This window comes from Sus scrofa, chromosome X (genome assembly GCF_000003025.6).
Source record: "Sus scrofa isolate TJ Tabasco breed Duroc chromosome X, Sscrofa11.1, whole genome shotgun sequence".
Lineage (NCBI taxonomy): Eukaryota > Metazoa > Chordata > Mammalia > Artiodactyla > Suidae > Sus > Sus scrofa.
In genome coordinates, this window is record NC_010461.5 from 96,719,249 (window position 1) to 96,741,604 (window position 22,356).

Here is a 22,356-nt window from a genome sequence, read left to right on the forward strand (position 1 = left end):
TCACGTCCTGTTATAGTGATAAATCTCCAGCACACAGACTAAATCTGGCCATTAATTTAAATTCTTCCAGTCCATGAGGTAGGTACTAAGATGTGTTAGACCTGTATGAATCTATGAAGAGACACAAATTAGGTGAAATCCTCATGGAATATAATATAATCCCAACACAATGATAATGTTACTTTACAATGATAGACTTTATTATTTTTTTTAACCGGAAGACATGATAGTTTAGTACTCCAAAAACCAGGAAATAAAGGATTTCTCCTGTGGAAAATGAGAAAAATAAAATGCTTAAACTATGCCTGTGTCTCCAAAGTTTAGGCAGCCATTGAAATCACGGAAATCATACAATCTTAAAGTTGAAAGGGAACTTAATAGGTCATCTGAGTCCACCACCTACACACTACGTAATTCCCCTCTAAACTATCATCCTTGCCAAGAGGTCAACCAGCCTTGCCTTGGTCACTCCCAGTGATGGGAACTCCCTGTACCCTAGATGGTCCATTCCATCTTTGAACAGCTTTATTAGAAAATCTCCCTAGAGATAATGATGTCGAGCTCTTTGAAGCTTCTACCTCCTGACTCTAGTATTAAAATTATACATATATAACTTACATGTGCGTATATTTACTCATTATCTCATTATATTAAAACATTTAGGAGTTCCCGTCGTGGCGCAGTGGTTAACGAATCCGACTAGGAACCATGAGGTTGCGGGTTCGGTCCCTGCCCTTGCTCAGTGGGTTAACGATCCGGCCCTGCGGCCCAAGAAATGGCAAAAAGACAAAAAAAACTTATTTATATGCATTAAATAAATTATGAAAAATTCTATATCAGTCATTATTATTCACATTGTTATCCTAGGAGCGTAATTTTTCAAAATAAAAATAAGTAAATCTGGGGGTATTTTTTTAAAAAAGAGTTTGGAAATAACAAAATGTCTGACTTCTTTCTTTTCCTATGTTTTCATGGTAGAATTAAAGGGGTTTTTTATTTTTTATTTTTGTCTTTTTAGGGCCACACCCACGGCATATGGAGATTCCCAGGCTAGGGGTCAAATCAGAGCTGTAGCTGCCGGCCTACACCACAGACACAGCAACGCGGGCCGCGTCTGCGACCTACATCACAGCTCATGGCAACACCGGATCCTTAACCCACTGAGCGAGGCCAGGGATTGAGCCTGTGTCCTCATGGATGCTAGTCAGATTCGTTTCCACTGAGCCACAACGGGAACTCCTAAAGTATTTTTTAAATGATTGAAAAATTGTATTTGACAGACCTTTATCTGACTCTCTTTTATGTATTAACTTTCTATGAGGTATCATGGTCACTTTCTATGAGGTATTATAGTTACTGTGGCCCTTGCCATCTCCCCCACTAGACTCTTGGAGGGCAGGCTCCAGGTCTCATGGAAAACACAATGGCCCCAAGATCAGGGAATCCAAGTTCAGTTTGTTCTAAGTAGTTTGTTGCCTTTCCTGGGTCTCTCAACCTCTCTAGGCTTTAGTTTCTTCTCTAAACTGAAAGGGTTGATATATATGGTCACATTCAGCTCTAAATATTTTCCTGTCCTTAGTTAAATCTTTATCTATGTGGCCATGAATGGACCCTTTTTACCCCTTTCTCAGTAGACCTCAACTGAGGAGGAAGGAATCTGCCCCTGTTATTACTTTGAAGCCACATTCTCTAATTCCCTGAAGAGGAATACAACAGAAAAGCTAAGTAAAATCACAGTAAGACACTGAAGTACTGAGAAAATTTATTGTTAAAGTAGAAAGCTTTGAATCAATCCAATCTATATTTATTGTTTCAAGACATGTAAAACAATCATGTGTGCCAATATTATATGTCTCCAAAGGATTTTAAGGAGAGTTATGTGCTTGCTAGTTAACTGATGCTGTAATAACATGCAAGTTTAATCATTACTTAAGCATTAAAATCACATTACCTAATTCAGTATAACACTGAGTCCTTCATCCTGACTCCAAGATTTTATTCTCTGTGAAATCTGGTGTCATCTATTCATCTCTCCACTTTTATTGCCCTTATCTCAAACAGGTTTTTTCTTTTTCTAAGGATAAGTAAATTCTTAAAGGTATAACACACTCTTGTCTATATGGTACATGTTTCTTAGACTTAGCACTTTGCCTTACAAACTGAAGAAATGCTGCCTATATAAAGATACCTTTATATAATATTACTGCCAAAGTAGCAAGATGGCATATAAAGCCCTCCAAATTCTCTATTATGGTAAGTCTCCAGTTCCAAGTTTTGAGATGTAACTAAACCTTAATAACTCACAAGAATTCAGAAAGGCCAAAAGTAAGTCAAACTTCTCCTCGTGGAACAATCAAGTACATATACTTTTCCCTATTACTCCTACAAGAGTACAGCTACAAACCATGGACCTTATATATAATACAAGAAAACTCTAAAAGGGGGAGAGAAGCAGCAAACAGGTTAGAGATCTTGGAACCAAAAGAACGACATACCGCTAAGTTCCCCAGGTTTTCTTTTGGGCTCATATATTCCAGACGTGAAGCTAAAGAAGCTGGCAACCTAGAAATGACATTGAACCCAAGAGTACAAAAAAAAAAAAAAAAAAAAAAAAAAAGCCTTAAGAAAGGCCTGCTCTCTCTGGCCAAAGGACCAGGAAAGGGGCGGCTCGGCAGGATAGAACACTTTTAGACAATAACTGCTCTGCTTGAGCCAAACACCACAGAAAAAAAATGTGACTATATCCACATCACCAAAGGCTTCAGGGAGCCAAAACGTCTACCTTCACCAGGCTATAATGAGGCACACCCCTCCCTCCCTGCAGGGGTGGTATCAGAGGAGGACTTCCACCACTGCCCATTGGTAATGTGGCCATCCTCCTTCATGGCATCTGTGGAGGCCATGCAGGGACCACTACCAAGGCACTCCTGCCCCTTTCAGACAGGGAGGTATCACTGGAGGCCTACTGGGAAACCAGTACTCCCACCCCTACCCAGCAGTAATGAGGAACCACCCTCTCAAGTGCCAATGGAGATTAACTGGGGAACCTGGCCAACGAGACCCACCTGGCACTAATGAGGCAGCATCCTCTCAACCCGACAGAGTGGAGTCAGAAGAAGCCAGCCAAAATGAAAAGTTTCAAGAAGATCCAAAATCTCATGACATAATGCCAAAAATATCCAGGTCTCCGTTAAAAAAAAAAAAAAATCACTTGTCTTACCAACAATCAGGAAGATCTCAAGGTGCATGACAAAGGAATCAATAGAAGGCAAGATGACAAAGATGTTAAAATTGTCTGACAAAGGTTTTAAAGCAGGCATCATAAAAATGCTGAAAGCAGCCAACTATGAACATGCTTGAAACAAATGAAGAAATAGCAAAGAAATAAAAAGATTCAGTAAAAAAACAGAGGATATCAAGAATCAAATGGAAGTTTTAAAACTAGAACAGGAGTTCCCATTGTGGTGCAGTGGAAACGAATCTGACTAGGAATCATGAGGTTTGTCGGTTCGATCCTTGGCCTCGCTCAGTGGGTTAAGGATCTGGCATTTCAGTGAGCTGTGGGGTAGGTCACAGACACGGCTCAGATCTGGTGTTGCTGTGGCTGTGGTGTAGGCCGGCAACAGCTCTGATTTGACCCCTAGCCCGGGAATCTCCACATGCCGTGGGTGTGGCCCTAAAAAGCCAAAAGAATAAAACACTTAGCATTCATTGAATCTTAATGATAATCTAGGTACTGTGCTAAACACTCACACACATTATTTTATTTAATTCCTATAAAATCCCTTGCTTTCTCCCTTTGAGATGAGGCAACCAGGACTCAATGAAATTAAGTAACTTGGTAACTGACACACCAGTAGCAAGTGGCAAAATCTAATTTTAAGCCAGGTAAGCCTTAAGGGGCCTTAACGCTCTTTTTTTGTTGTTTGTTTTTTTCTAGGGACACACTCGCGGCATGTGGAGGTTCCCAGGCTAGGGGTCGAATCGGAGCTGTAGCCGCCGGCCTACACCAGAGCCACAGCAACTCGGGATCCGAGCCGCGTCTGCAACACAGCTCATGGCAACACCGGATCCTTAACCCACTGAGCGAGGCCAGGATCGAACTCACAACCTCATGGTTCCTAGTCGGATCATTAACCACTGAGCCACGATGGGAACTCCGAGTCTTAACACTCTTAACCACTACTACACTATAACTCTAAGTCCACAATGTTTAGGTGCTATGTTATATAATAGATGGGATGTGTGCTGATGTCTAGTGAATGATTCCTACTAAATCACGCATTGCTAATTATTTTAAGTATTTTGATTAAGGTTTCAATGAGAAACTGAAACAAATATTTTTCAAAATATTATAGCTAGGATACTATGAGAACTGATTTTATGTCTTAAAGGTAATATCCAAAAGCATGACTTCCCTACAAGATTATGATAATAAGTCTTATAAAGGTGTATGATGCTGAATACTAGTTGTTAATAGATTTTCATTATACAGGCATAAGAAGTTTGTGATAGAGGGTGTGGAGAAAAGGGGACCCTTCTACACTGTTGGTGGGAATGTAAATTGGGCAGCCACTACAGAAAACAGTACAGAGATTCCTTTAAAAACTGAAAATAGAGTTACCATATGATCCAGCAATCCCACTCCTGGGCATATATCCAGAAAAGATGAAAACTCTAATCTGAAAAGACACATGTACCCCCAATGTTCACAGCAGCACTATTTACAACAGCCAAGACAAGAAAAGCAACTAAGGTTCACCACAGATGAACGGATAAAGAAGATGTGGTATATATACACAATGGAATAGTACTCAACCATAAAAAAGAATGAAATAGTGTCATTTGCAGCAACATGGATGGACCTAGAGATGATCATACTAAGTGAAGTAGGTCAGATAGAGAATGACAAATATCATATGGAATCACCTATATGTGGAATCTAAAAGAATGATTCAAATGGACTTATTTATAAAACAGACTCACAGACATAGAAAACTTATGTTTACCAAAAAGGAAAGGGGGGTGGGGAATAAGTTAGAAGTTTGGGATTAATAGATACATGCTACCATATACAAAATAGATAAACAACAAGGGCCTACTGTATAGCACAGGTAACTATATCCAATATCTTATCATGACCTATAATGGAAAAGAAATCTGAAAAGGAAAAAATACATACATATGTGTAACTGAATCACTTTGCTGTACACCTAAAAACACCACACTGTAAATCAACTACATTTAGAAAAATACAGAGGGAGTTCTCATTGTGGCTTAGTGGGTTATGAACTGGACTAGTACCCATGAGGTTGCGGGTTTGATCCCTGGCCTTGCTCAGTGGGTTAAGGATCCGACATTGCTGTGAGCTGTGGTGTAGGTTACAGATGCGGCTCGGATCTGGCATTGTTGTGGCTGTGGCAAAGGCCAGCGGCTACTGCTCCAATTATACCCCTAGCCTGGGAACCTCCATATGCTGCGGAAGCGGCCCTAAAAAGACTAAAGACAAAAAAAAAAAAAAAAAAAAAAGATAAATGATAATAATACAAACTGTTCTCATATAGGGCCTTAAAAAACAAGTATTTGATTTATGTCTCTGAAACTGTAGACTTTCAAAACCTTAAATTAAAGCAGATTCCTTCCATAGCCTTCTTTACTGCCCTTAGAGAAATATACTCATCCCTGATGATACAAATGCTTCTATTTTAGTATCTTATTTATTTACTTTTATCTTTCTAAGGTGTACCTGCAGCATATGGAAATTCCCAGGCTAGGGGTCAAATCGGAGCTGCAGCTGCCAGTCTACACCACAGCCACAGCAATGTGGGATCCGAGTCACACCTGTGATCTATACCACAGCTCACAGCAACACCGGATCCTTAACCCACTGAGCGAGGCCAGGGATGGAACCTGCATCCTCATGGATTCTAGTCAGGTTCATTACCACTGAGCCACCACGGGAACTCCTGCTTCTTAGTTTTAGATAAAAATTAACTTAGTATAGATCTCTCTTTGCCCATGTTTTATACCAAATACAACCTTCCACTTTAGCTTCAGAGAAAAACATTTTTGAAGACAATGGCTCCCAAATGCATTGAGAGGGTTCATGCCACCTCAAGTTTTTTTTTGCCTGACTGGCAAAATAGCAAGGCCTGATGCAGCAGCTGCTACCATGTTCTCAGTTACTCCAGGAATTTTTACAGTTGATTGGCGTAACGTGAGAGTTTATACAATTATCTACAGTATGTCATGACTAATACATGCACATTACTAATATTACAAGCTTGCTGCTTGGGCTTACTTTTTCCATTAAGAAAAACGCTGACATTGTTATGTTAATTATCATGGGAATCTACGGTGGATTGTGTTTTCATCTTTGAGTATAAACTTTGGAATCCATTAAGTTCCTATTGTTTAATTGGCATATTAGACAACGTGCCAGTTTCAGGACCCATTTTGGCCTTCAATCCAGTCCACCTATCAAATAAAACATGCAAAATCACTTTCATTATATCACTCGCCTACTCAAAAGCTGCCAGCCAGTGGTTTCCCCCTACAGCCTGGTAGTCAAGTCTCTCCATTTTCTGCCTCTACTTTCTGCCTTCTGTCTTACTACTAAATATCATTCAAGTGAACAGATCCCAATAATCACCTGTACATCCTTATCTTTGAACGCTTACTTATACATCCCCTGCGCCTGGAATGTCCTCTCATATCGAAACCTTATCAGACATCAAGGCTCACTTCAAAACTTAAGTCCTTGATTGAACCTACCTTGATGAGTCCCCCTTGTCTACTCCTTTGACATTTTTTCCTCAATTCCCTTTTATATGTCTGCATATATCCGGAGTTCCCTTCATGGCTCAGTGGTTAATGAACCCAACTAGGATCCATGAGGATGTGGGTTCAATCCTTGGCCTCGCTCAGTAGGCTAAGGATCCGGCATTGCTGTGAGCTGTGGTGTGGGTCTCAGACATGGCTCGGATCCCACATTGCTATGGTTGTGGTGTCTGCAGCAGCTGTAGCTCTGATTGGACCCCTAGTCTGGGAAGTCCCATCTTCCATATGCCTCAAGTGCAGCCCTAAAAAGCAAAAAGAAACAAACAAACAAAAAAAAACAAACAAAAAAACCAAACAGGTCTGCACATATCATCTATCCAATGACACTGCAAGCTCCTTGAAAACAGAAGCTCTTGATCTAGTGACTTCACTTCTCCCTCTCCATTAGATTACATATCTTTTTTTTGATTTTTATTTTTATTCACCTGACTTTTGATTTTCTAATTGACTCTTTTTTTCTCTAAGTAGATTTATTTTGGTTTTTTATATGATTTTTATTTTTTTCCATTATAGCTGGTTTACAGTGTTCTGTTAATTTTCTACTGTACAGCATGGTGGCCCAGTTACACATACATGTACACATTCTTTTTTCTCACATTATCATGCTCCATCACAAGTGACCAGACACATATCTTTTTAAAATTAGAAGGACTGGCTCAATTGATCCCTAGGGTTCCTCTGTCTTGAAAATGTTATACAGTTATTTCTTGCTCCTATCACATGTATACTGTAGTCATCTGATAAATATTCTGAATTGGGAGTTCCCATCCTGGATCAGTAGAAACAACTCTGACTAGGAACCATGAGGTTGCGGGTGCAATTCCTGGCCTCACTCTGTGGGTTAAGGATCCGGCATTGCCGTGAGCTGTGGTGTAGGTCGCAGACGCAGCTCGGATCTGGCGTTGCTGTGGCTCTGGCGTAGGCCAGCAGCTGTAGCTCCAGTTTGACCCCTAGCCCAGGAACCTCCATATGCCATGGGTACAGCCCTGAAATGACAAAAGACAAAAGACAAAAAAAAAAAAATTTTTTTTTGAGTTGTCTATTGACTTTATCAATACCTATTATAAAATTACCCAGTCATGGCTACTAGAAAGTATCCCAAGGTTTTCAATTTCCAGATGGCAATTAGGAAGAGCTTCCAGCTTAATTAAGCAGCCATATTAATAAGCTAAATATTCCTTCAATCATCTTCTCATTCAACCAACATTAGTTAAATATCAGGGCCAGGTATCATGCCCTGACATGGAGATAACAGACCTGGTCCCTGCCCTCAAAGAACGTACAATCCAATGGGAGACAGAGAAAAGTCAAAGCAATATTTATAATAAAGATTGCTAAAGAGATGCACAGACAACACTACAGGAATATACAGAAGAAACACTTGGTGGCATGAGGCAGAGGAGGCTCAAGGAAATGTTCCCAGGATAGGTGACAACTAAAGAAACTAATACACTAGAAATTAATACAACATTGTAAATCAACTCTACTTCAACAAAAAATAAATTAAAAATATAAAATTGGATCTAATAGGCTGCAGAACTGTACATACTTATCAATATCAGACTGAATTAAGAAAGGAGTTCTGTAATTCACATCTTCCAAGTTTTAGAGGGAGTGTATAGGTTTACAGAATGTAATCATGCTAAAACAACTTAAAGAAGGCAAAAATGAGTTATCAACATAAATCACCTAAATCATGTGGTTACAGTAGTGCAGCCACAGGCTCATGTTAATTTATAGTCCTGAAATTACTATTCCAGTATTCAGAAATCAGATTTTTTAATTAATAGAAAAATTTTAAATAACAAAGAGAACAACAGGAAAGGCAGGAACAACACCCACACCCAGATTTAGCAGAATCCAAGCTCCTCAACCTAAGATTGATCTAAGGTTTTTCAAACTATCAGGTAAAAATGACTGTAACAGGAGTTCCCTTGTGGTGCAGTAGGTTAAGGACCTGGCACTGTCATTGCATCAGCTCATTTTGCTGCTGTGGTGCAGGTTTGACCCCTGACCCAGGAACTTCCACATGCCACAGTGTGGCCAAAAAAAAAGTGACTATAACAGGTCTTCAGGAGTATCAGGTTGCCTTGTGTGTACCATTCCTAACACAGCAAGCTATACATAAAAGCCCAAAAAGCATTTTGGGGATACCCCACCAAGGCTTATCTTATCCCATGCCACCTTCCAGGATATCTATCCCTCCCCTTCCCCACCATACTGAAATTTACCTTCACGGTCAGGCTCTTAGCATCTTTCAAGATGATAATTACATACCAAGTAAACTATTGCGTGTTAAAGAAGAAAGTTTAGAGGAGACATTACCAAGGCTTTCTGTAAACCCATTTTAATCCGCTAGAGCAAAGTATCGATCCTTCATTTGGTTGGATCAAAAAAAAAAAGTGGATTTACAGGAGTTCCCGTTGTGGAGCAGTGGTTAACGAATCCGACTAGGAACCATGAGGTTGCGGGTTCAATCCCTGGCCTTGCTCAGTGGGTTAACGACCCGGCGTTGCCGTGAGCTGTGGTGTAGGTCACAGATGCGGCTCAGATCTCACGTTGCTGTGGCTCTGGCGTAGGCTGGTGGCTACAGCTCCGATTCGACCCCTAGCCTGGGAACCTCCACATGCTGCGGGAGCGGCACAAGAAATGGCAAAAAGACAAAAAAAAAAAGTGGTTTTATTAACTAAAAACCAAAACCAAAATGAATTCTTTAGAATCCATAAGTCTAACCAAATAGTGGAAATGTCAGGCAAATTTTAAGACTGCAGTACTTTTGGCAAAGAAGTAACATTTTAAAAACTGCACTAGGATTCCCCTCAAATCATGTCATGGAAGTTATCTATTCCTATACAAGTCCCTCGGCAGCTTGTGTTTCCACTAACTGTTCTTCTCCAACTGAATGTTTTTTTTTTTGGTTTTTTTTTTTGTCTTTTTGCTATTTCTTTGGGCCGCTCCTGCGGCATATGGAGGTTCCCAGGCTAGGGGTTGAATCGGAGCTGTAGCCACCGGCCTACGCCAGAGCCACAGCAACGCGGGATCCGAGCCGCGTCTGCAACCTACACCACAGCTCACGGCAACGCCGGATCGTTAACCCACTGAGCAAGGCCAGGAACCGAATCCGCAACCTCATGGTTCCTAGTCACATTCGTTAACCACTGCGCCACGACGGGAACTCCTCCAACTGAATGTTAAATGATGATTTTATAATCTCCATTTAAGTCACTGGAAAGGGATACAGGTAACCACCCAGAAGGTACTTTGGGCACACACACACAGAGAACGAGATTTATAACCTAAGGGCCTCACTTCAGCTTGATGGGGCCAGAGACCAATTTTCCTCTTCTTCATTGTAGCTATGATTGACTCCAACCAAAGAGCACCCAGAGAGCACATCAGGTCTTCCAAGGTGTTGCCAAGCTCTTTAGAACAAAGAGAACCAACAGAACATGGTGACTGCCTCTGAGAATGAAGCCAGGACTTGCCTTACTCACCCCTGCATCCCAAGACCTGAGTCAGAAGGAACATCATTTTTCTTGAATGAATTTATATAAAATACCTCATTTCCTCTCATCAGAGACAGAGCACTGCCCTCCTAATAAGGCTAAATAGAGCCCCTGAACCTCCTCTATCTGCAGATAAGGCAGATTCACCCTTAAAACAGGTAGATGGGAGTTCCCATCGTGGCTCAGTGGTTAAAGAATCCGACTAGGAATGATGAGGTTGTGGGTTTGATCCCTGGCCTCACTCAGTGGGTTAAGGATCTGGCGTTGCTGTGAGCTGTGGTGTAGCTTGCAGATGCGGCTCGGATCCCACGTCGCTGTGGCTGTGGTATAGGCCGGCAGCTGTAGCTCCGACTCAACCCTTAGCCTGGGAACTTCCATATGTGACATTAGAGAAAACAAAAAAATAAAACAGGTAGATGGACCTAATAAGCCACACGCAGAGTCACTCAGAGCCACTCTAAACCATTTAAGAGTCTAAACCATTTTGGGCACTAACTTAAGCAAAAGTCAAACTATTATCAAGTTATAGGTTTATGCATATATTGTAATGGGTTCATTTCTTAAAATCAAAGAACAGTATCTCAAGTCACAGAAAACTAGACTTTCACATTACTCTAGATCCTCTTTTTTTTCTCTGTTTTTGGGCTACACCTGCAACATATGGAAGTTCCCAGGCTAGGGTTGAATGGGAGCTACACCTGCTGGCCTACGCCACAGCCACAGCCACAGCAACGTCAGATTCGAGCCGAGTCTGTGACCTACACCAAAGCTCACAGCAAGGCTGGATTCTTAACCCACTGAGCACAGCCAGGGATCAAACCTGCAACCTCATGGTTACTAGTTGGATTCATTTCCACTGAACCACAGTGAGAACTCCCAAAGATTACTTTTAATAATACAAAATAAACAGCTCTTCTTTAGCCTGAAAGATAACAGTGACTATTAACTTATTATTGTAATGAAGAAGTGGGAACGACCTGTTCCCTCCCATGCCATATACACAGATATTTGGTTTAATAACTCCCAGTAGACAGAAATGTAGTGTAGCCCTTGACTATAACAACTGACTATATTTTGGTGACATCTAAATGGCTGAAAAATGTTTCCAGATTTTTTTTCAAAACACTCCAATTATTTTGCAATATTTGTATATAATATCATGCAATAAGGTGTTGCTTTTTTTTTCTTTTTAGGGCTGTACCCAAGACATATGGACGTTCCCAAGCTAGGGGTCGAATCAGAGCTACAGCTGCCATCCTATGCCACAGCCACAGCAACGCCAGATCCGAGCCACATCTGCGACCTACACCACAGCTCACGGCAACGCCGGCTCCTCAACCCTCTGAGCAAGGCCAGGGATCGAACCTGCAACCTCATGGATCCTAGTCGGATTCATTAACTGCTGAGCCACCAAGGGCACTCCCAATAAGGGTGTTGCTTTTATCTCAACCATCTTTCCACTAGTTATCTATGCTTCAGAAATACTCAAAAATGGCAGTGTATACACAAGCCATTTCTCAAGCATCCCTTGTTCTGGCCCATTATATAGCAGCATGCATGGACAAGGAGGTAGCCGTTCACATGAGTGGGTTCAGCAGTTTTGTTTTTATTTATTTATTTATTTATTTATTTATTTTGTCTTTTTGCCATTTCTTGGGCTGCTCCCGCGGCATATGGAGGTTCCCAGGCTAGGGGTCAAATCAGAGCTGCAGCCACTGGCCCACGCCAGAGCCACAGCAATGCAGGATCCGAGCCGCGTCTGCAACCTACACCACAGCTCACAGCAACGCCGGATCGTCAACCCACTGAGCAAGGGCAGGGACCGAACCAGCAACCTCATGGTTCCTAGTCGGATTCGTTAACCACTGCGCCATGACAGGAACTCCCAGTTTTGTTTTTAAATACAAGCCTGGCTTAGTTATGCAGTACTAGTATCTATACATTTGTGATAAATACATACTGAACAGACTTATATAATCAATTTGGACTGAGAATTCAAAATTAGATAAACACATAATCCTTTGAAAGACCAGCCACTGATGAAAATGAAATTAAAAGAAAGGTATTCAGTAGCAATATGGAGCTAGACCATAAGAAAACAGCATCAGCCTTGTGTTACACTGAACAGAGATCTATGCACATTTTTGATAGGGAAGCAGTAGCACCAACAGACACACTACTTCCATCCTCTTCATGGCCACATTTGTTTCAAAACACGTATTTCTCTTTTTGGGGTGATGAAAGTGTTCTAAAATTGATTGTGGGATGGTTGCACAACTCTGCCAATATGCTCAAAGCCACTGAATTGTACCCTTTGAATGGGTGAATTGCATGGTAGTTGAACTATAGCTCAATAAAGTTGTACCCTCTTCTCAAAAATATGTTTGTGGAGCAAAACACTGCACACTGGAACAGAGCTCTCGTTGGCTGCCAATATGAAGGATTCTGAATTTGATTTACCCTCGAATCTTCTTCCCAGTTCAAAATAAACACATACACACACATCACACATGCACACCTGCCCACACGCACGCACCAAGCTTTGGGCATTAAGATGTCAGAATACGTGCCTTGCTTTGTCTTTTTAGAGCCGCACCTGCAGCATATGGAAGTTCCCAGGCTAGGGGGAATCAGAGTTGCAGCTACCCGCCTACACCACAGGCACCACAATGCTGTATCTGAGCAAGCCACATCTGTGACCTACACCACAGCTCATAGCAATGCCAGATCCTTAACCCACTGAGTGGGGCCAGGGATTGAACCCACATTCTCTTGGATACTAGTTGGGTTCATTACTGCTGAGCCACAACGGGAATTCCTCCCTTGCTTTTCAATCAGACCCCCTTCAAAGGTGCCTCACTAAAAATACTTTGCCAACTGTAAAGCCCTACTCTGATCGTCCCTTTTGATCTCTTCAGAATGTTTTCTAACAGGACTTATTTAGCTATCACGCTCTTCTATAATGTCCCCTGTCAGAGAGAGAACAAAGGGAAGGGCTGGGGTATAAAAGCACAGACTCCACAACTAGACTGCATGGATTTTAATGCTAGCTCTGCTACTTATTAGATATGTGACCTCAGGGTTGTTACCTGACTTCTCTGTGCCTCAGTTTTCTCATCTGTAAAATGGGGATAAATAGTCCCTATCTCATAGCATTGCTACCTGGCTTAAATGTGTGAATGCATATAAAGCACTTACAATGAATGGTGCCACAGTCATGGTGGGAACTATAATAAATTGGTAATTACCGATTGGTAATAGTATTAGTATTGGCTGTTATCAAATTGCTTCCTGTTCCCTGTTGCCTTTGCTAGACTGTAGGACTATTTCAGGGCAGTGGATATCTTTTCTTCCTCCTAATAGAAAGCTTTACATAGAATTACTCCACAAATGCTTCCTCAGAATGTTTAAACCCCCCACCTATATGTGAAAAGCACTTAGAAAATTTCATATTAAGTCCAAAACTCATTTGGATAAATGCCAAATTGTGCTCGTACACGTGCAGATATAGAAGAATGGTTGGCATCTCCACTGCTGAAGTTCTGGTTCACCTCGTCAAATGAAAGACTAGAGCTATAAAAGGATCCTATAGTCTCATATCATTGATGACAAAGCACTAGGTTAGCACCAAGGGCCCCACTTTCTGCTCCTAGATCCACTCAGACAATGTGGCCATCCGTAAGTCACTCAAGCTCATTGTGCATACTCCACTGGAGGAAATAAAATCAGGATAATTAACTCTGCTCTAAATGAAAGATGCTCTACAAATAAAGGGCATTATCTTTAACATTTATGAGCTCATTTCCTAAGGAAAGAGTAAGTCTAATTTTTGAAAAAAACTTTTGAACATTGGCTTTTCGGGTTCAAATACGATGCTGATAATGATGATTATAAATGCAGGTAGGCGCTGCTAGTAAAGAATACATCTCCTGGAGTTCCCGTCATGGCTCAGTGGTTAACGAATCTGACTAGGAACCATGAGGTTGCAGGTTCGATCCCTGGCCTCGCTCAGTGGGTTAAGGATCTGGCGTTGCCATGAGCTGTGATGTAGGTCACAGAGGCAGTTCGGATCCCACGTTGCTGTGGCTCTGGCGTAGGCCAGCAGCTGTAGCTCTGATTCAACCCCTAGCCTGGGAACCTCCATATGCCGAGGGAGCGGCCCAAGAAATGGCAAAAAAACAAAAGAAAAAAAAAAAAAAAAACTACATCTCCTTAGTGTGGTGCGCTAGGCTTTTCAGTACTTGAACATACATTATCATAATAATCATCACAAAACCCTGCGAACAGACAGCAATGAGCTCCCTGGCTCTTTCCCTTCTGGGTACCTACGATAGTCCACAACCAATGTCTGACACAGCAACCCAAGAGAACACAGGATGGTGGATGAGCAGGAATGCTACCTTTATGTACTTTCAATTCAAAGGGTTAGACCAGCTCTGCAACACCTGAAGGCTGCTCTTGATAATCTATTTAGACTTAAACGTTTATTTACCAAAACTGCTATTGAAGTTTCATCATCTATCTCTAAGGCATCATTTGATTTTTTGCTAGCGTAACTCTGACAAAAGCTTAAGATAACCTTAACAACTCAAAATCAGGAGTTCCCGTCGTGGCGCAGTGGTTAACGAATCCGACTAGGAACCATGAGGTTGCTGGTTCGGTCCCTGCCCTTGCTCAGTGGGTTAACGATCCGGCGTTGCCGTGAGCTGTGGTGTAGGTTGCAGACACGGCTCGGATCCCGCGTTGCTGTAGCTCTGGCGTAGGCCAGTGGCTACAGCTCCGATTTGACCCCTAGCCTGGGAACCTCCATATGCCGCGGGAGCGGCCCAAGAAATAGCAACGACAACAAAAAGACAAAAATAAAATAAAATGGAAATTAAATTTTAAATCTTATTAAGCTAAACAGTATTGTATTTATGTATATACTGGGTCAATCATATTTTATAATGGACATTTTCCTTCCATTCACCACGATGCCATCTTTGAATAAGAAGTAGGCCAAGCATGTACCGTAAACTTTCTTGTCTGCCAAAAAACTAGTGTTACTTCTAAAGGGTCTACTCACCATTTAAAAGATACATGTTCAGGGAGTTCCCTTTGCGGCTCAGCAGTTAACAAACCCAACTAGGATCCAGGAGGATGTGGGTTTGATGCCTGGCCTCACTCAATGGGTTAAGGATCTGGTGTTGCCGTGAGCTGTGGTGTAGGTCACAGATGCAACTAGGATCCTGCCTTGCTTCGGCTATGACATAGGCCTGCGGCTACAGCTCCAATTCCACCCCCTAGCCTGGGAACTTCCTTATGCTGAGGGTACAGCCCTATAAAGACAAAAAAAAAAAAAAAAAAAAAAAAGATACATCTTCAGGAAACAAAATCCCAACTGAGATTAAGGCAGTATAAAGGAAAAATGCAATTTTCCCTCAGACTTCTGGTTCATATATAAATGGCAAAGCTCTAAAAGTTTTAACCACTCAAGCCATGTATCTACTAAGAGTCAATATAACTATATCTACTATGTGGCTTAGCATTTATATGCATTGTTTCATTTACTCCTTAAAACAGACGAGGAGCTCCCGCTATGGTGCAGTGGGTTAAGAATCTGGCTGCAGGAGTTCCCGTCGTGGCGCAGTGGTTAACAAATCCGACTAGGAACCATGAGGTTGCGGGTTCAATTCCTGCCCTTGCTCAGTGGGTTAATGATCCAGCGTTGCCGTGAGCTGTGGTGTAGGTGGCAGACGCGGCTCCTGCGTTGCTGTGGCTCTGGTGTAGGCCAGTGGCTGCAGCTCCGATTCGACCCCTAGCCTGGGAACCTCCATATGCCACGGGAGCGGCCCAAGAAATGGCAAAAAAAGCCAAAAAAAAAAAAAAAAAAAGAATCTGGCTGCAGCAGCTCAAGTCACTGCAGAGATGCAGGTTCCATCCCTGGCCCTGCGCAGTGAGTTAAAGGATCCACCGTTGCTGCAGCAGCAGCATAGGTCACAGCTGCAGCTGAGATTCAATTCCTGGCCCAGGAACTTCCAAATGCCATGGGTATGGCCATAAAAATTTAAAAACAAACAAATAAAAAAAACCCCAACAGATGAGATTGTTTACAGAGGAGGCAAACAAGGCTCAGAGAGGTGAATGGAATTGCCCAAAATTACACTGCCAACAAGAGGGAGAGCTGGGATTTGAACCTAAGCCTCAGATTCCAGGGCCAAAGATCTTAGCCATTGAATTCTACGGCCTTCCCACTGAGAAATACACAAGGGTGGAACAAAAAACTTGGCTGAAATGAAGCATTGTTTAGAAATAAGTGGGACCACAAAGCAAAACTCTACAACTCTCTTACCCCCTTTTATTGATTAGACTATAAAAGCATGTCACACATAGACTGTAAAGACCATTCTTTTTTTTTTTTTTTTTTTTTTGTCTTTTTAGGGAGGTTCCCAGGCTAGGGATGAATCGGAGATATTGCTGCCGGCCTACACCACAGCCACAGCAACGCAAGATCCGAGCCACAACTGCGGCCTACACCACAGCTCACGGCAACGCTGGATCCTTAACCCGCTGAGCAAGGCCAGGGATCGAACCCACAACCTCATTGTTCCTAGTCGGATTCGTTAACCACTGCGCCACGACAGGAACTCCCTAAAGGCCATTCTTTAATCACCTCTCTATACCCATGTCCTTATGATCTTCAGGCAATAACACAATGCAACAAGGTCAGGCCCTGGAAACTGTCTGGAGTGGGACAGCAATAATGAAGGTGGGACAGCAATAACAAAAATCAGTTTGAAGATTTAGTGTTTGATTCACTCCATTTACTTCTACCCCCTTTCTTCACTTGCCTTTCCCTTCATCTTTCTCATTTGGAGGAAATCACATCATTGTTTGCAACAGCCACACCTCTGACATGCTGCTTGTCCCTTTTCAGAATCACCTCAAACTCTAGAAACCTTTTATTAACCTCAAAACACCTGAACTTTGAAAACTTTCCTTTACTGTTAAATATTTCAGTGGCCAACAATTGACAAAGCAATCTGTATTTATATTTCATTATAAATGAAAGCGGTTTTTAAAATTTATTTTTTATTCTTTTTTAGGGCTACACCTGCAGCATATAGAGGTTCCCAGGCTAGGGGTGGAATCAGCGCTATAGCCACTGGCCTACACCACAGCCACAGCAATGTGGGATCCAAGCCAAGTCTGCGACCTACATCACAGCTCATGGCAATGCCGGATGCTTAACCCACTGAGCGAGGCCAGGGATCGAACCCTCATTCTCCTGGATGCAAGTCAGATTCATTTCCACTGAGCCACGACAGGAACTCCCGAAAGCAGTTTTAAAGTTAGCAAAAGTTAACTTCAGTCAGTGACACAGGCAAGTGTGCACAGAATGGGGCAAAGCTTTGGCCCCATCAATTGTGCTGCCTTAAGTTCATGGTCATGTTCTCACAACCTCTCTTCCGAAGATAGCAGTCCCTTAGTTATCAATCTTAGCTACTACTCCCCAGCATTAGGAACTCAGCGCTCAACACAGCTTACAATTTAGATCATTATCAAACAACCAGAATGTTCCTTTGAACTAAAAGAGATGATGCGACAAGGGGGAAAAATTGATGTCTATTGTCTTCTTTGCAGGTCATTATGGGATTTTAAGGCTGTGAAAATGTATGCATATTTGACTAAAGGAACAGACTCAGCACAGCGTTGCCTCTGTTTTTCAAACAGTCACCCCCCAGGTTATCACAGCTGCCCCTGCAGACAAACTTTCTCTGAAGTACTGGATTTTACCTCAAATTTTCATTATGAATACTAGAGCACAATGCATTTGAATTTAAATATCATTATTATTGAAAACTAACAGCGAATGTTCTTTTAAATCTTTGTGTAAAATAAATGTTCCAACAAACACAAGTTGCTTTATTTTGTAGCTCTTAGTACACACTATCATGTCACCACCCTGCTCATCCAGTATACCCAGTGTGCTCCAGTTTGAGGGAAAGAGCACTGGACAGAGATTCTATTTGAACCAGTGCAATGCCAGGAATATAACAGGTACTTAATAAATATTTGTGGAATGAATTGGCAGAAGAGCTTCAAGGACTAGTTTTGAACTTTAAGAAGAGTCCGGAAAAATTTTTTGGACACATAATTACTACAAAACCCACAAAAGAAAAGGGACAAAGAAAAGATCGCAATTATGATTTACAAATATTGATAAAGAACAATAAAAATCATATTTTGCTTAATTTAGCTGGAAAGAAAAGGACTGCAGGGGTTAGGGGGTGGTTAGGGTGATTAAAAATCAATTCCATTTAGTGAACACTAAGACGAGTTTTCAATTGTCTCCTGTGTTTTTCTTTGTACACTTTTAATATTAATGATTTCAAACTTACAGAAGAAAGTAAGGAATTGTAATGGATACCCACGTTCCTGTGTAACCACGCATGATGCTGAAACTACTGAAGTCCAGGAACCACGCCTCATTTGTTTTACACCTTTGTCTGGCTCTTAATACAGATTTCTATATACATGAGGAGTTCAAGAAAGATTTAACTGCAAAGAATAAGTGTCTAGTCACATTAAATTCTTAACTGCATCTTCTCCACTGCCCCCAAAGACTCACCCTGAAGAAGCATGCCTTTTTTTTGGCTTTTTAGGGCCCCACCCGAGACATATGGAGGTTCCCAGGCTAGGGGTAGAATCGGAGCTACAGCTGCTGCACCACAGCCACAGCAACGCAAGATCCGAGTCACATCTTCGACCTACACCACAGCTCACGGCAACGCCGGATCCTCAACCCACTGAGTGAGGCCAGGCATCAAACCCGAAACCTCATGTTACTGGTCGGATTCATTTCCACTGAGCCACAACGGGAACTCCAAAGCATGCTTTGTTGTAAATAACAAAAGAAAAAAAAATAAATACTTTTACTGGTTCTAGATGAATGAGTATTGCAAGATGAGGGTCTTGGCTCCTTACAATTACGTGACCCACCGTATCTGTTTTCCTATAATAAAATGAGGTTCATACAGCCAGCCCTCTATCTAGAGTTTCTGCGTGAATAAATTAGCACCTATTTACATGGGAACCATTGTGAGCTAGCTATTGGGAAAGATAAAATAGTATATTTACTTCCCTAATCACAACCAACGGCAACGACTTACTACGTGCAAGGCCCGGATTTAATAAGTACTTTTATGTAAAGTATAGAATCTCTTATCTGAAAAACCTTTGTGCCAGGTGTGTTTCCAAATTCAAAAACATCCAGACTTTTAGATAGGTAGTAGTCTGCATATACTATATATTATGTAATACCCCAGTATAGTCTGAGGCACCACCCCAGAAACATATTACTAATTCTACAGCAAAACGAAATAAATATTAAGTATAATAAAGGCTAGGAAATACTCTCATTTCAGTTCAAGTCAGATTCTGTCACCACAAGTTTTGGCACCTAACTTACCAAGTAACATTTTTATTACATCTTTTTAAATTAAAAATTGCAAACAACAAATTTCAGATATAACCAGCTCATTTAATCCTTCTAAGTTCGCTAAAGGAGAAGTTCTCTTTACAGATGAAAAGTATGAGGTACAAAGAGGTTTACTAACTCATGCAATATCCCCTGGCTAGTTAAGTCTCCCAGCCTGAACTGGAAGCCAGGCAGCGTAGCTCCACAATTGCGCTCCCAACAACTCTGACCTCTCTCAGAAACTGCTTGATGACACCAGACAAACATGTGAAACATGGGAGTATTCAATGATGTAAGTATCCAAAACAATAATAGGAGAAACAGCACAAGGTAGCATTTATTTGTTGTTCGACAACCATTTATAGGAGATATACCATGTGCCAGGTGCTCTGGAGACAAGGACCAGCAAACCAGACGAGATCCAGGTTGCCTTCATGCAGCCAGAAAACAGTGGGGAAATGCCCTGGCATCAAATAAACATAATTACGACATGCATGGCAAGTTTGTGTGGCTGCTGTTCACATCCGGAGGAGATCAGGTCAGTGGGGGATGGTGTAATAGGATATAAGATTTGAATAGTTCTGTAACTAGTACTGGGATTTGCAAGGGCAGAATGGAAAAGGGAGGGTTCTTGGAAAGGATGATGGCATGGCATCCATTCAAAAAGCTGTTACGGGAGTGCCCGTTGCAGTGCAGCAGCATGAATCCAACTAGTATCCTTGAGGATGCGGGTTTGATCCCTGGCCTCGTTCAGTGAGTGGGGATCCGGCGTTGTCGTGAGCTGTGGTTGTAGGTGGCAGATGCAGCTCGGATCCCGAGTTGCTATGGCTGTGGTGTAGGCTGGCAGCTGTAGCTCAGGTTTGACCTGAGAACTTCCATATGCTGCAGGTGTGGCCCTAAAAAGAAAAAAAAGAAAAGAAAAAAAACCCTTGTTACTGTGCACCTACTCTATGCCAAGAATAAGGCTAAGCACAGTAAGTTCCAAACCAGGTATAAATCCATTTAAACCAACAAAGGATTTGTGTAAGAGAATAATAAGGACAAGTGGAACAGTAGGCCTGGGTCAAGTCACGAGAATCCTTGAGTGTTAAATTGAGGAGTTGCAATTAGACCCTACAGGAGCTGCTGATGATTGCTTTGCAAGTTTCTGTAGGATTTACCCCTATGGAATGCCATTCCTATTTGGCGCCAAACTGGATCGCTTTCAAGCAAGGGCTCAGGGCAACAAAGCAAAATGCCAAGTCTAAATTCATTCAATCCTAAAGGAATAGAGAAAACTCTAATCTCTCAAAGAATAAAGATGTGGCAATTTGAAAATGTTGGAGAAGGCAACAGCTAAAGGAAAATGGCAAACTCCTCTTAAAATCCCAAAGGCCATTTCTAAAATCTAAGTTATTCCTTCATATGCAAATAAAATTTCCAGCCTTCAAAAGTGTATTTCTGTGAGAAAAATAAAGCATTCTTTAAAATACAAATTATTATTATTATTATTATTTTTGCCATTTCTTGGGCTGCTCCCGCGGCACATGGAGATTCCCAGGCTAGGGGTCCAATCGGAGCTGTAGCCGCCGGCCTACACCAGAGACACAGCAACGCGGGATCCGAGCCGTGTCTGTGACCTACACCACAGCTCACGGCAACGCCAGATCCCCAACCCACTGAGCAAGGCCAGGGATCAAACCCAAAACCCCATGGTTCCCAGTCGACCTGTCAACCACTGCGCCACGAACGGAACTCCAAAATACAAATTCTTAAGTATAACAATGACCTGATCGTTAATGAGGTTAGTGACAACATACCTCAGGGCACAGGTAACAATGTGACAGTGGAAACTCAACTGCTTTTTAACATACTCCCCTCAGAGTTCCCATTCCCCTATCCCCTTATCTAAGGAGAGCGGAAGAAGCGCATTACAGCTTCAGTGTACACATCAAAAGTTTTTCATTCTCACGTCTTCATATAAACTGAGTAGCTAGGTACTCTGTTTATCCTCTACAAAACAAATGTTATTTACATTCACTAATTTTTTTCAGTCATTGACCTTCCACCGCAAAGTAGGTAGCAAAGACTCTTCACTGGCTACCCACTGTTCTGAGACAAACTCAAAATTACTTCTTAGAATCTCCAGGCCCTGCATTATCTATTATCTGACTCCCCCTAGGCTCCCAGATGCCTTTCACTGCTCCCCCCACGAGATCACTTAAGTTCCATCCATCTCGGCTTGTTTTCTGTTCCTCAAACACCAGTTTGTTTTTTTGCCTCAAGGCCTTGGCTCTTAACTCTTCTCGGCTCTCGCTGAGCTCCTCTGGATGAGGTAAGCTCCTGGGCTCTTCTTTCCTGTTCAAAGGTCACCTTCACCTTTCCAGACCACCCTTGCTAAACAGGCCCTTCCCAATTCTCCATATCACATTATTTCCGTCACTGTTCTCACCACAGTCTATAAAGATCTAATCCATTTGTTTATCTGTTTATTGTCTACATCCTTTGCTGGAATAGAACCTCTGTGAGACTCCAGAAGTACAAGGCTCGTGCCTCTTAAGGTTTATCATT

At 41.9% G+C, this 22,356-nt stretch overlaps 1 protein-coding gene across 7 annotated transcripts in view; it reads right to left on the bottom strand.

Annotated features, from left to right (window-relative positions):
* Nucleotides 1-22,356, bottom strand: part of KLHL13 (kelch like family member 13) — a 405,144-nt gene that overhangs the window by 174,150 nt on the left and 208,638 nt on the right. Inside the window, exon 1 of one of the 7 annotated variants that reach the window (XM_021080426.1) lies at nt 2,496-2,514. The exons of the other annotated variants lie outside the window; for them this stretch is intronic. The gene's annotated coding sequence lies outside the window, so the exon portion shown is untranslated. Of the gene's footprint in view, nt 1-2,495; nt 2,515-22,356 lie in introns of those variants that run through there. 7 annotated transcript variants of the gene reach the window in all.